Genomic DNA, 16,399 nt, shown 5'->3' on the forward strand with positions numbered 1-16,399 from the left:
TCACCCACTACGTGCCCGACCTCCTCCTAGCAATCTCGTGCCCTATCCTTCAAAAGACAGGAGGCAAGTCTGACCTTTGCCCCCTCGGTGCAACTACTGATGCGGAAGGCATTTGCAACATCTGCTAACCACCTCCTTCTCGCTATCGAGTCCTTTTCCCCATGATATTCTGAAGCTCCACATGCCCAGAAATCATTGAAGGTCAATGAATGTGCCCCCGCCAAGGCCACCATCTCAGAGCAAAAGGTGCTAAACCGCTCATCCAGAATCTCTAGGATACCCTCCTTGACCATACCAAAGATCACAGGAGTCTTCTCGAGAATGCAACACATAATCTAAGACAAATGAACTCCCTAGTATTATCATCTAACTACCCAGCTCCAGAACCTGAGCCCGACCCTCACCAACACCAGAACTGCCAAAAGGTCTACCTCGTAGTGTTACTTTACTAAAACTAGATCATATAAACCATCAAAATACGCATCAAAATATATATACATCGAGGGATCTAAAACTCCACAAGCTTCCTGGTTTCATCACAGCTCTCCTTGAATCGAGTACGGATCCTCTACTTCGAGTAGTACAGGCCCATACTACCTTCCACATCTATTCGTACTTTCCTCAAGGATTGACTTGACTTTACCAAGTCACTTTATTGTTGGGTTTTGTGTACTATAACACTCCTATGGTGCACATAAAACCCTAATATCTTTGGATCTAAGTTTTCTCTAGTTATAAATGCCATAGAATTTCCAAAGCATGAAGCCTACAACTAGCATATAATTTTTGGTACATGAATCATAAAACAAGTTAGAATAATACCTCTTTATTGTAGCTGGTAGTTTTGGCCTTTCAAGAGCTTAGCACCTCAAGTGTGATGCATTAAATGGTTCACTAACACCATGAACAAAGGAAGACTTTGAGAGAGAGGCTAGACACATGCAAATCCGTTATAATTCTATTAGAATGCATAAGTGTCGATTTTGGCTAAGGGGTAACATTTATATAGTGTAGGATTCGAAGAGTCATGGGTAAACCCTAATCCATACAATTGGGTTATGATCCATATCTCATGTGGGACAACTCTTCATGGATACTTACATAAACTTAGCCCATCATGGATCAATAGCCCAAACAATATATATAACTGATTTACATAATCAGTCCCCATTAATTTAATTAGTCTCTTTTGATCACTAAATTAATTCTTGATCAATACTAATTAAATATTATGATTTCTTAAATAATATATTATACTTATAATATATTAGTAAATCATAAATAGCCTATTTCTCAAATATTCATCATATCAGATTGTTCTGGTGAAGGCATCCCCAATGGACCATGCTACTCTCGGGTCAAGTACATACCGATTATAGTTATAGGCTTAGAAACCTAATCCAATAGTCTCCTACTTCGATAAGTCTAATAACTATTATTGCAAGTACGACTCCAAAATCCCGACTAGCAATCGCAGCTCTGAAAAGCCGCTATCGAACGCTGACCTAGTCGATGACGCGTCCATTAGATAAGGGATCATATATTCCTCTATTCTAGATATCATATGAAATAAGACATTGATTATAATCATTCTCTCTATTCATGTGTTGTTTCCCGATTTCCGATTTATGACGACCGACTAATTAAACAAATCAAATCAGTCTAGGCTTGACCAAGCGCTTGGGGTTGTCATCACTAAATCATTGAGTGGCCCACAAATATCGCTTTTATCCCACATTGGGTAAAAGGAATGAATAAAGTTCGAATCAAATGCTTGCTTGTACATACTCATCAAATTACACACAACAATATGTTTTATGACACCAAGTTACTGGTGCGTTTACATATGTCAATGTGAAACCGACTTATAAACTACAACTTACATGTATTGGTTTCAAGAATATAAGATATTATCGTCTCATAATCACTCGTGATAAAATACATGAAGTGATTCAGATGAGTGTGGGTTTAATCCAATACTCGAATCTTCTTCCAGAAGTACTCATGAACACTGCAGCAAACTTGTGCTATGTATAAAACACTTTAGACAATCTACAGACAGATTCATGACAGTCTTGCCTCAATACCTACTTCAAAAGTATGATCGACTGTGGATAGTTTGAATAACCTAGTTACTCAGGAAATCAAAATATGCAAAGTGAAACACAAGAATAATCGAATCCAATATGGTCTCAAAAAATTTGAATATAAATAAAACCTTTTATTTAATCACCACATTGATTACACATTATTCATTGTATAATGTTTCGATTTATCGACTAAATACTTGAATTAATATAATAGTTATCCCATACTCCAAGCATGCACACTATGTTTATGTATGGTCCTTACTTTTTGAAATACATCAATTGTAAACATTTCCAACGATACTCATTTCACAATTCCATATCCTTATCGTAAGTGTAAGAATACCAAGTCCTTGCCACTTACTGTAATCTATTAGATTCTTAGCTTATATGCAATGATACTTTTTTAATGACTATGCACACAAGTCACAGTGACTTTTCCAATTACAAAACTTTCCATTGGAGACTGTTACAAGACAATTCCATAGATATGATGTCTCATATTCAAAGCACAATTCCTTTGAACATCCTTCTTGCATAAAATTTTCTAACATACACATAGATTCTTGATATGCAACTCCGATTATGGAAACTTTTGCCATATGACTATCCATTCTTAATAGAATCCTATCTATTCAAAATTATATCAATATGGTCCATTCATTACTATACTTCCAACCACCTTTAAGCAACCAATCCTTAGCGAACCTCAGATCATCCTTGACAGTTGTTTAATAACTTTAGTCATATCCAGTTCTAGTCCTTTCCCATCTTAATTCCCTAGGCATTTGGAAAATTCAAAACACATAAATATTATAGCATATGCAATCGATCCTATACCCGAAGCATATGGGACATGATTCATAACATTTCTATATGTAGAATTTCCTTATGTCGAATCTTTTCAACATAACATTCATATATGTCCTTGACTAAATTTGATTAAAATCTAATAATCTAATCTTTTAGATTTGAAATGAAGTATAAGTTCTTCTCCATTAATTATAGCAAAACAACTTTTCAAACCCTTCAACTTTGTGAATTGAAACCTGTGTTTTCTATAATTAATATTGCTAACTTGCAACACTTCACATAATAATCATGCTCCCACTATCATGATAATTATATTTTTACCGTCATAACACTTATGCTCCTACTATCTTTGACATGTACTCAAAAATCATCTGGACTTCTAGAAATCAATACTTTATCGACCTTTTCACCAAAGTTCAGATTTCTGATACGAGATGCTTCGATAAGCATTTATCTATGCTTATACACCTTTTATTATAAATCTCATATGTGTGTCTAAATAATTCATAACTCACAACAATAAGTTCTGAATGTTCAAACTATTTGCCATTTCTCATAATTCAAAGTATGAAGAGGGATGTCGTAATCATAATCGAACTTGAGAATGCAAATATCACAATTGCTATCTCCTTAAAACCTACTTAGTGAAAGTGTTTCCTCACAATCATTTTCATGAATTGGAGAGAAACCTTATGACACTTAGATTTTATGGTGTACATGTTCCTATCCATGTGGCTTTTTCATAACCATAATCACAAGACAAGGTTAGTAACAAATCCCAAAATAATATGGACTAAACTTCTTCAATTGAGCACTCAAAGAACTCTCATGCATAGTCAACTGTAACTATAATAGGCACAAAAACAAGAATATGTCAACACGATAGGTTACAAACCTCAAGTCGTATGTTAGTGATTAACAATAGGTCTACTCTTGATTAGTTCGTGAAGTTTTTCAAGATCTTTAAGATTCCCACTAACCTCTTGACATATAAGACTCTCTTTGTCAAGAAACGTTACTTAACAAAAAAATATTCAAGAGTTAGTGTGGTTTCTTATCAAGACAAACCACTTTACATAGTTGGTCTTCATTGGTCTTTGTCTTATCCAAGACATCACAATTTACCAATTTCAAATTGACAGGAGTAAGCAAACTTCTTTTCTATTCCACATTTGATGAGTGTGTTATAAACCTTCTTATGATTATGTCACTCAAGGCACAATCTTGGAGTATGACTCTAAGACTTGATTTTGGAACGAAGTATGATTTATCTTCTTGATTTAACCATTTCAACAATTCACGATTCCTCTTCTTATCCATACAAGTGAACTAAGGTGTCCTTAGAGGATCAATTGTGATATGGTTTTCATAATCATTAAGATGATCATAAAACACAATACTATATTACTCTCCTTTCCTTTCAGATTGGAGAAACTTTTATCTTTCTGCCTAATTTGATTTCTTTTATTCGTTCTGCTATACATTGAAACTTTTTCAATGATTCAGAATTACACTTAAACTTGTAAGCATAACCATATTTACTAAACTTTAGTAAAGCATAACGAATAGTCCTATTGTTCTTTGTAGTGGACCTGACCAACGCACAACCCAGTGTACCTGATCCCCTAGTCCTTTACTTGACTCACATATGCATGTGAACAAGGAATTAGTCTTAATTTCCCAAAGACGAAGGTTCTTATCCATCACACAATACAAGTTGCACGATTCTAAGTTTATGGACAATTGAAACTTGGGTGATGAGAATCTTTCCTTATTTAGTAAATTTAGACACTACCACAAATGAAAGAATCATATCCATATTGCTAAAATAGAAACATATAAACATCAATTTTCACAAATTCCATTGCAAGGAAACCAATCAAAATTTCTCTTTATTTATAAAGTGCGGAAAACCTTTCCTTACAATGCAAGTACATATGAAAACCAGGTTTCTAAATATTCCTAAGCAATCTATCATAACTCATAGCATCAACTCAAAAATCCGATCATCGAACCATGCTATCAAAATCCATCAAAATGTAATCTTATCACATCACATATTAAGAATCTAGAAACAGGAACTTAATAGAGTTAGATAGTGGACTTACCTGAAGCAGAGTCAAACTTTTGACCTTACCATCCTTATGATCCTCCAGGTAGATACGGCAGCTTCATAACCAATTCCCCTTCTCTTGGCTATAGAAACATATGGACTCTTTGGGAATGGTACACGGGACAATCTCAGACTTAGCCTTTCCATTTCCCTTGGAAGGAGAAATATTTTTTGGACTTCCAGTGTCTCCATTGTCAATGTCCATGGAATTTTGGGAAGTAGATCTTCCAATCAAATTTGCATTACCAGTGCGCCAAATCATTGTTGATTCAGCATCAATTAGCAAATAGGTAAGATCAATAAGGGTCACGTCGCGGTCTGTCATATAGTAGTCTTTAACAAACTGACCATATGACTCGGGAAGTGACTGAAGAACTAAGTCAATAGCTAACTTCCTTGGCACACCGACTCCTAACATTCCCAGCCTGTCAATATGTGACTTCATCTCCAAGACATGTGCACACACAAACCTTCCATATTGGTGTTGGCTTGCCAATAGGGTTTGAGTGACGTTGAACTTTTCAAATCGTTGAACTTGTGGGTTAGGGAGAACTATTAGAGGAGGTAGAGGAAGTGAAGTTCCACTACAACACGAAGAAGGGATTAATCTTTCACCTTGATTGTCTTGTGAAATATCATCTTCATGAGGAAAGTTTTTTCCATAAGATTTGGGAAGACCATAGTTGTCTGACCTAGACATCTATAACGGGAGAAATTCAAGTTAGTTGATTTAATTCCTTAATATAACACCCAAATGAAATATTAAGGCTAGGATCTAACACAATATTCTAGAATTCGGAAGAGGGATTTCGTAATCGAATTGTAAAATATTTGAAGGGAGGTAAATGACGATTTACCAATTTCCACCATGAAAAACGAAATTGATTATTAAGTTTTAAATGAATTGAAATCCCTAAATCTTTGAGATTCATTGAACTTTTCAACGCATGTTTAAATCTCAATTGTGCCTTTCATGTTTATGACTGGGATGCCAAGGATTACAAACAAGGTGTAAATAAACATGCAAATGTGCTTGGTGCACTCAATGTTACATATCACCTAATCAATGTGTCGGTTAACCACACACACTCCATTGATCTATGATTAACATCAAGCTACCCTTTTCCACACACTGTCAGTCCCAGGTTAGTGTGCCGGTTAACCACACACGCTCCACTAACAACTTAACAAGGTGCAAAGCGCAATTTCATGGGTTAGCAGCATATTCAAATATTTACTAAGTAACTAAGATTGTGAAATTATAAATTTTTAGCTACTTGGTATTTTCATTATACTTTTAATGCGGATTAAAGTCTTATCCTACCCGTTCGGCTAACGACCCTCCACCAGTCAAGGAAGTGGTGGGTGAGAGTGGAAACCCATTAGACCACCATTTTATAGGCAATAACCTTATACCCCCTTATAGATCGGCTTCGTGAATGAGGCTACTAACGGTAAGACTGACTTGTCTTATACATATATATAATCATTAAACTTTTAACATTATAATAGTATAAGGGTGTATTTTAAACTTTTGAAATACTAGATGGTTTAATTATATTAATAAATTATACTCTTAATTTAACTAAACTTAAACCATGTTATTATGGATTTATTAATCTTCTCATTTAATTAAACACTTTAATTAATTTAATAAATTCCATAAGGTGTAATTGAACTAGTCAAAGCATCTTGGTTATTAAAAATTCAAAATTAAAACTATTTAATTAATTTTTAAGTTATAAACCCAAAAGATGCATCTTTTGAAACTTTTCAATTACTAGAGTTAATGTTTTCATAATTTGAGACTTTCAAATAACAAAACTTGAGGGTAAGTTTTGTAACTCTTGAAAACCTTTTCATTTCCATAACTTATGAGTTTAATGTCATTTAATGGATGAGACCTTTCTTGTTCCATAACTTGAGGACAAGTTATAGAAGTCATTAAAAACATTTAGATCTATTTTAACAAATAAAATTATCATATAACATAGGATTGATGTAATTTAACTCATAAGGCAAGATAATTCATATCAACAATTTACAGGTAACTTTGTTTATCATATAACCAACAATTATCTAAAAACTTTGACAATTATCTTTTCATTAGATGAGTATAATCATTACCATACCAACAAAATCAAATTTTATGAACTAAAAATTTTGTGGTAATGATCCTAATCCAAAACAAGCCAAAAATCATGAAAATCTGCCATCAGAAGCATCTACTCGACGAGTACATGAACTGGACTCGTCGAGTCAGGCATTGGAGTCGGTGAGTTCATCAATCAGAGGCCAAAAAATCAATTTTTTCAGATTTGAAAATTAACAAGCCACCAATGCTCCAGCCATGTTAATGGATCTCGTGAACTACGTGTGTAGGCCGATGTTGGACCGGTCAGTGATAGTCTTCATTAATGACATCTTTGTTTATTCCAAGACTCAAGAGCAACATGAGGAGCACCTTAGCGAGGTGCTGGAGACGCTGAAGATGGAGAGAATTTTCGCTAAGTTCTCCAAGTGTGAGTTCTAATTGCGCGAGGTGCAGTTTTTGGGGCATCCTATCAACCAGAAGGGTATTCTGGTCGATCCGGCCAAGATAGAGGCCGTGATGCAGTAGGAGGTTCTGAGGTATCCAATTGAGATTCAGATTTTCCTTGGTCTAACAGGATATTACCGGAGATTCATCTAGAATTTCACCAAGACAGCTATTCCTTTGACCTGACTGAACAAGAAGTCGGTGACATTCCGTTGGGGCCTGATCAGCAGGCAGCCTTCCAGACTCTCAGACAGCGGTAATGTGAGGCACTGATTCTGACTTTGCCGTAGGTCGTCGATGACTTCATGGTTTACTGTGACACTTCAATCACGGGCATGGGTGCGGTACTGATGCAACGGGGTCATGTGATAGCATACGCTTCGAGGCAGTTGAAGCCTCACGAGGCAAACTACCCGACACATGATTTGGAGCTAGGGCTGTGGTTTTCGCCCTCAAGATTTGGCGACATTACCTCTATGGTGTTTGTTGTACTATTTACATGGACCACAAGATTTTTTGATACGTCATGGATCAGCTGAATCTGAACATGAGGTAGCGTCAGTGGTTAGATGTGGTGAAGGATTATGACTGTGAGATCCTTTACCACCTGGGCAAGGCCAATGTCGTGCCAGATGCTCTTAGCCGCAAGGCGGCAGCGGCTCCGATTCGAGACATATATCTGAGGATGACAATGATTACTCCTCTACCGGAGCAGATCCGAGAGGCGCAGGTCGAGGTTATGAAGCAGGAGCTCCGGAAGTGTGAGAGGATAATAGGCCAGGTGGCCTCATTTGACTATGACAGCCGGGGGCTTTTGACCTTGCATGGGAGGGTCTGGGTTCCGTACTGGGGCGAAGTACGACAATTTTTGATGGATGAGGACCAAAAGTCGAGGTTCTCCATCCATCCCAGGGCGACGAAGATGTACCGGGATCTTTGCCTTTATTACTGGTGGCCCTGCATGTAGCCGGACGTAGCATGGTATGTGGAGCGTTTCTTGACCTGAATGAAGGTCAAATCCAAGCACCAGTGACCTCACAACAAGATGCAGCCATTGGATCTTCTCGTGTGGAAATGGGAAGACATCACCATGGGTTTCATCACCAAGCTTCCCAGGACCGCACATGGAGTGGATTCAATATGGGTAATCTTGGATCGGTTAACCAAGAATGCTCATTTTATCCCAATCCAGGAGAGTATATCAACTGAGATCTATGTGCAAGAGATACTGGCACAACATGGAGTGCTTGAATCGGTGGTGTCAGACCGAGATGTTCGTTTCACTTCCCGATTTTGGAAACGGTTTCACAATAAGATATGTACTCGTCTTCACTTCAGCATCTCTTTCCACCCTAAGACGGATGGGCAGAGCGAGAGGACAATTCAGACTCTCGAGGACATGCTACACATATGTGTATTGGATTTAGGTGGCAGTTGGGATATGTATCTTCCGTTAGCAGAATTTTCGTATAACAATAGCTACCACACTATCATAGATCAACCTCCCTTCGAGATGCTTTATGGGATAAACTGTAGGACCCTCATCTGTTGGGGCGAGGTCGGTTAGAGGGTCATGGGGAGTACTGAGGTAGTACTCAAGACCATTGAGAGGATCCAACAGGTATGGAGTAGGCTTTAGACTGCTCAGAGTCGGTAGAAAAGCTATGCCGACAAGCGCCTTTCAGATTTGGATTTTCAGGTGGGCTACATGGTTCTCCTGAAGGTATCACTTTGGAAAGCTGGCATCTGGTTCAGGAAGTGGAGTAAGCTAGGCCCTAGGTACATCGGTCCTTTCAGGTTTATAGCCCGGGGGAGCAATGTCGCGTATCAACTGGATCTTCCATCATTGGTCAGTCAGATCCATAGTACTTTTCATGTTTCCAAGTTGTAGAAGTGCTTACTGGATGACTCCGCAGTTGTGCCTTTAGAGGATATACATGTTGATGACAGTCTGAACTACATCGAGAGACCAGTAGCTATTCTTGATAGGAAGATGAAGGAGCTGAGGAACAAGAGGGTTGAGCTGGTGAAGGTGTAGTGGCAGCATCGCAAGGGCTCGGAGTGGACCAAGGAGCCCAAGGAGGAGATGAGGAAGCACTACCCAGAGTTATTTCTAGATGTAACGGACTTCAAGGATGAATTCTGATTCAAGTGGGGGGGGGGAGTTGTAACATCTGTTACTTGAGGTAATAATTATTTAATATTTCTTTAATTAATTGTTGGGCTAAGTATTTAATAGATGGATTATTGAGTGGACCATTAGTGAGTGGGCTGCCCAGAAGACGTACGCTAGGCGTAGCCTTGGCATAGACGGGGCTTAGAGGAGCATTAGATATGGGTGGGCGCATGCACGTACGCGTAACGTACCAAGGAGTATGCGCAGCGTACATGAGCAGATTCCAAACCCTAATTTTTAGGTTTTAAGCCATAAAAATACAACATTATCACTTAAACCCTAGCCTCTTTACCCGCCTCTCAACCTCAGAAACCCTAGATAGCCTCCATTTTCTCAGTCTCGTGTGTGTTTGGCCTTGTGAAGCTTGTTTTGGAGCTTTGAAGCTTGAAAGAAGGAATGAGAAGCTAGTAAAGAGTAACTTGAGTACCTTGAGCTCATAGATCCTGGATAGCATCATCATTTGGGACTCTTTGAAGGTATAAAGTTCACAACTTTCCTCAAGTATGCTTAGATCTAGTTTAGTGATGTTTTGGATCTTTTTAGTCCCAAGAATGGATCTTTATGACTCAAATTCATTTCTAGGCCAAGGGTTGCGACACTTAGTGATATATGAGCCCCAAAAGTAGTAAACTTTCGATCTTTAAGGTCCATTTGTGACCATGCATGAGTTTTGGGTCATTCCATGGAAGTTTGTTGCTATATTCCAAGTTTGGGCTCATTTGGTGGGTTGCAAGCCACCAAGCAATCAACTTTATGAGTTAAGACATGTTATTGGACTCACATCTATAGTTTAGACGTAAGGTCTTGAAGAATTAAGCACTTTTGAAGAATATGGCTTAATAGGGTTGTACGCTGGGCATATAAGCCAGTATGTGCAGGGTACAAGCATACAACCTACACGCTTAGCGTACCGACGAGTACGCCCTGTGTACTCGCTGAGTTTGGACTTCACAACTCTTAGGCCTCGGTTTGCGCCAAACTATGGACTCATTAGCTTTTGGGCCTTATTGGGCCATGAGGTGTCAGTTATTAGGTAAAGGACATATTTTGGCTTTGGGAAAGGCCCATTTAAGGAGTTGGGCCATATTTAGAAAATTGGGACATTGGTGGGCCTTTAGAGGGCCATTAGTGGGCTTGGAAAGATTAGATGGAATTGGGCCTAGATTATGCTTCAAATTGGATCAAGGGGGTAAAATAGTCATTTTACTAAAAGGAGGATTATTGGATTTTGACAAAGTGTCATTGTGATAATGATAGCCGAGGAGTCGCAGGAGTAGTCGATAGAGATTCCTTAAATAGAGATTCAGAAGCCAGCTTTGGAGGTGAGTTTTCCTCCTGGTTGAACAGGTCGAAGGCACCAAGGCTGGCCTGTATATATATTTCAATTAGTAGCTAAGTATGGGCGAGGCCCGTATCTGATAAATAGTCCAGTTTGGGCAGGGCCCGTATCTCATAACATTATCTAAGTATAAATATAGGTATGATTGATATATTAGATTATACTTGTTGTCTGTGTGCTACTTGTATGCATGTCTAGTAGTTGAGTGTGGGCGGGGCCCGTATCTCATTGTTAGCCGAGTGTGGGCGGGGCCCGTATCTCATAGTTAGTTGAGTGTGGGCAGGGCCCATATCTCCTTGAGTGTGGGCGAGGCCCGTATCTCCTAGTAGCATGATTATTTGTATGGTATGTGGTAGTTTGGGGAGAATCACTAAGCTTCGTGCTTATAGTTTTCAGTTTTTGGTTCAGGTAATACTGGTTGGAAGGGGTAGAGCTTGAGATGATTGCAGTGCACATACGATATGTTCAGTCTGGGATTTTTATACTCTGATGTCGTTGACAGATGTTATGATATTTTGAGATACTCTACTTTTGTCTTATGAGATGATTTGGATTATTATGGCTTTATTTTATAGTTTAAAATTAAAATTTTCGACTGTATTTTTGGGAAGTTTCATTTTCATTCGAAACACACTTCTGAGTTTGATGACCAAGTTGTTCAACGTTCAGAAAACATAACTATACTAAAGAATCTCTACTCCTTATTTGACACAAAGGGGGAGATTGTTGGGTTATTTAATGTATTGTGTCAAATTTATTATGTACATATTTAGTCTTTATTAACGGATTGGGCCTATCCATCCGTCATTATGATGCTAGGGTTAGACTATTTATAGTGCATGCATGTATTGCTTTAAGGTTAATCGTTTTGGATTGCCCACTTAGATTTTACAGAAAAGTTCATGTTGAACTCTTCTAAAGCTTTGATAATATTAAGCATTCGGTACATCTTTGATCTTTGTTCTTATTGTTTGATTCATTATACTGCTTAGAGTCTATCGATCTTAAGTTCATTGTTACAACAAAAACTTAATTAACCAAACTAACTAACTATCAACTAATGAAACAAATATTAAAACTAAAAGCAAGAAACATAAAAGACAATTTAAATCAAGGTAATTAAGAGACTTTTGTTTAGCTTTGATTTACTTGCTTTTATGGTTTATTTATGGAAGTGCATAGGGTTTATGTTTCGCTGGTTACCGAATTCTAAGATGACTAGGTTAATGTTCACTAATCCTAATTCTTTAGCAAACAAGCTCATTCATATGATGATCAGGCAGATAAACTAACAAGTTTACTAGTGTCCAATTCGAGTTAAATTAGACTTATAATGAATTGATTAATTGGGTTTATTATTTCAATTCAATATATAATTGGTCGTCATATATTAGCTCTTACGATTAGTTACCCACTTTTCTATTTAACCCTAGGTTTTCGTCAAAACTCTAGTCCTACAATTTTGCAATTCACAAAGATCATAAGATTCAAGTTTAATCAAGTGTGATGGTCATGCAAACTTAATTAAACTCAACAATAAATAGAAAAAGTAGTTCTCGTAAGCACAGAAGGTTCCTTAATACGCTAAAGTAATAAATAACCAACTAGACTTAACTCTAACCAGAAATCAAGCCATAAAAAGTCAAGCAACCTTCACTAAACGAAATTCATAGGGTTTTAGCCCATGATTTCAGCAATCAAACTCAGGAAAAAGAAATTCATCATAATAAACATGATTAAACTAAATTAGAAAATCATAATAGAAAGTTATATTACCTTAATGCTCTGGATTCCAAGCTATGATCGACTTCTGTAACGTCCAAGCTTCAAAGTGGATACTTGGCCTTCAAAAATCGACAGTAGCTTCCAGATAAAGTTCCAATTTCGGAGGAGAATGACTTCTATTTATAATTTTCGGAAAACAGATCACCACAACATGGTAAGTCCACCACGTTGTGGTCTTCATGGTTACCCCGTATTCAACAAGTCATCAAGATCCATCTGGACAGTCCATAACACGACATCGTCGGAATGTCACTACGACGTGGAGAGTATATTTTCATCATTTTAAGACCTGATCCAAATTCCTAGCTTCCAGCTTCTGTTTTGCTCTAAGCATGTCGTTTACCCCTACAACACAATATATAACAGATTAAGTACCTTTTGTTTTATAAAGGTCATAAAAATAAATATAAATATTAAGATATTGTGTAAAATTATATGTATAGATATGCACACCACGTCGTGGTCTTCATGGTTACCCTGTATTAAGCAAGTCTTCTAGATCCGTCAGGACAGTCCAAAACACCATGTCGTGGGAATGTCACCACGACAGGGAGAGTATTCATTTTAAGAATTAATCCAAATTCCTAGCTTCCTTTTCGCTCCAAGCATGTGGTTTACCCCAACAACACAAAATACAATAGATTAAGTACCTTTGGTTCTATAAAGGGCATAAAAATAACTATAAATATTAAGATATGAGGTAAAATTATACGTATAGATATGCACATATCATTACGCCTTTGCTATCACAAAAGAGATCCATTTGTTCCTCAATAGTCGACACGACCCCAAGATTCCCGATGAAATTCTTCAACCAAGCTGCTTCCTTCGATGCTTCAGTCACTACTATGTACTCTGATTCATAGGTAGAATCAACCAATGTTTTATGCTTGGAACTCTTCCATGTCACTACTCCACCATTCAATAGTATTACCCAGCTAGTTTGCGAACAAAAGTTATCTATGTATGTAAAAAATTTGTCGTCACTATAACTTGCCACTATCAAAGTATCATTGCCACCAAGAACTAAGAACATTTCTTTGTTTCTTCGCAAATACTTTAAAATATTCTGGACTGCTATCTAATGGGCTTTTCTAGGATTATCCTAAAACCAACTAACCATGCTCAAAGCATAAGACACATCAGTATGATGAATGAGTAAATCCCCTATCTTGGAATTTTCCATACTAAAAACGTTTCAATATTTTACCCAAGTATGTACTCTGGCTTAGTCCAATAAGTTGTTTTTTTATCCCTGTAAATCCTTTTCCCAAGAATGTATGTCTCTTCCCCTAGTTCCTTCATAGCAAAACATTTCTAAAGCAAAGATTTTAATTCTTGCAAAGTTGGAATATTGTTTCCTATAAGTAGTATGTCATATACACACAATACTAGGAATGTCACTACACTCTCACTAGCTTTGACATATACACATGACTCGTCTTCACTTCTAGAGAATCGAAACTCTTTGACTTTCTCATGGCAACAAAGATTCTAGTTGCGAGATGCTTGTTTCGATCAATAGATGGATTTCTCAAGCTTACACAACCTATCATGAAATTTGGCATGCACAAAATTTTATGGATAACTCATATAGACATCCTTAGTTAACTTCCTATTTAGGAAAGCAGTTTTAACATTCATTTGCCATACCTCGTAATCGTGAAAGGAAGCTATGGCAAGCATTATCCTAATGGATTTAATCTTAGCTACTGGTGTGAAGGTCTCACCATGGTTAATCCCTTGACAGACATTATGCCTCCGTTACACAGGCTATTAGTAACGTCCCATTTTCACAATAAAAATTCATTTTTAATTAAGGTAAAACCTCACATTTATAAGATCCCAGTTACGAAAACCATTTATTCCAAAATATATTTGTTTAAAAATCAGAGTACTATAAAAAACGTGGAATCTCCATGGCTGCTAATGAATAAGTAAAGTCACCATCGCATTCCCACGATCACTACTCGTACCAAAAAAACCATTTAATGTACAACTATCTGCCATAGCTTAGTAAGTTCCCCTAAAATACCATACACCACAATATATATTCAACACATGCACACACATGATCCTTTAATTTTTATGGCTCACCTCGCAATGCCTACAAGATGCCTAGACCGCTCCTAAGCCTATAGTCTTACTGGACCGCCTCGTAAGGCCTACAGTCGCATAGACTACTCTCTCTTTCAGAAAAAAAAACATCTGATCCACCATTGTCCTAAAACACACTGCTGGCCCGACTAGGTATGTTGTCCTACAAGATAAAGCAGGACCGCATCAACCCACCCCACCTTAATATGTCGACATATGAAAAAAAAAATAAGCAATCAAATAAGCACAAAAGTACAAACAACTATCTACCCTGGTCTACCTATCTAACAAATCAATACTATATACCAGGACTCATACAGTACATTATGCCCCTATTGGTATATGTCTTAAGGAATACATTACTATATGTAAGCAGAGGTGAGATAGACATTCGAACAGGAGATCCCATGCTAGAGCCACAACCAAACAAGGAACAAACAAAAAAGCCAGGTTCAAGAGTTCTCAGGCTATCCTACATGACTACATACAATCCCTAGGGAACTCCACTAGACGATCACCATCCTATTGGTACTCTAACTAGCACAACATTACTCCTATATCCTAACATATATGGATACACACTATAATACATAGTATAGTGAGGAAAATCACCTAATCGAAGCCCTAAGAAAACATAGCAACACGCTTATTCCCTGCACTGATCACTCCTGTGAACCGACTAGACAAGGTCCTATACGGATGACTTGACACGAACTCGAATATCTATATCTTTAGCACACTCAAGTATCGTGAAATATGCACCTGCTCTGAAGTGACATACTGCAGGAAAAAAAAGGGATTTCTCTTTGAACATTTTAGGGATCGTCGTCGTCGACTCAGTCATCTGCTTGAGTGACAGGTACTCTTGTGCGAGCGCTCTATCTCCATAAGTGGAACATACTCCGTATGGAATATATCCACAAACTGCTCCCAATTCACTATGGCTTGCTCTGTATGTGAAAATATGTGGGTCAAAAACCCCAACCAATCCTTCATACCCCTGCGAAGAAAATTCGACAAAAAATTTCACTTTCTGGTCCTTAGGGCACAAATATGTGTAGAAACATCCTTCAACATTAGATATCCATCTCAAATAAATAATCTGGTCCTTGTCACCTATGAAGTCTAGAGGCTTCGTATTATAGAACTCCCGGTACTGTATCGTCCTGCCTCTTTAAAGTCTTGCTGCAGCGATGGCTGCAATGGCTACGATTATGGAATCTTGTGTGACGGTGGCATAGCACCCATCATACTCCTCAATAAACATGGTTTTAACCAAACCAAACAACTCTGGAATCGCCTCCTTGATCTCCACGGCCACCTCAGCAACAATGATCCCACATATCTCCTCATCATTCGGGCCCGTCCTCTTGGTGCAACCAATACCTGATCTTGAACCTCTGATAGCCTTGATACTGAAACACACAATGGAAAGGTCAAACACTAACAC

Source organism: Lactuca sativa, chromosome 6 (assembly GCF_002870075.4).
Source record: "Lactuca sativa cultivar Salinas chromosome 6, Lsat_Salinas_v11, whole genome shotgun sequence".
NCBI classification, from domain to species: domain Eukaryota; kingdom Viridiplantae; phylum Streptophyta; class Magnoliopsida; order Asterales; family Asteraceae; genus Lactuca; species Lactuca sativa.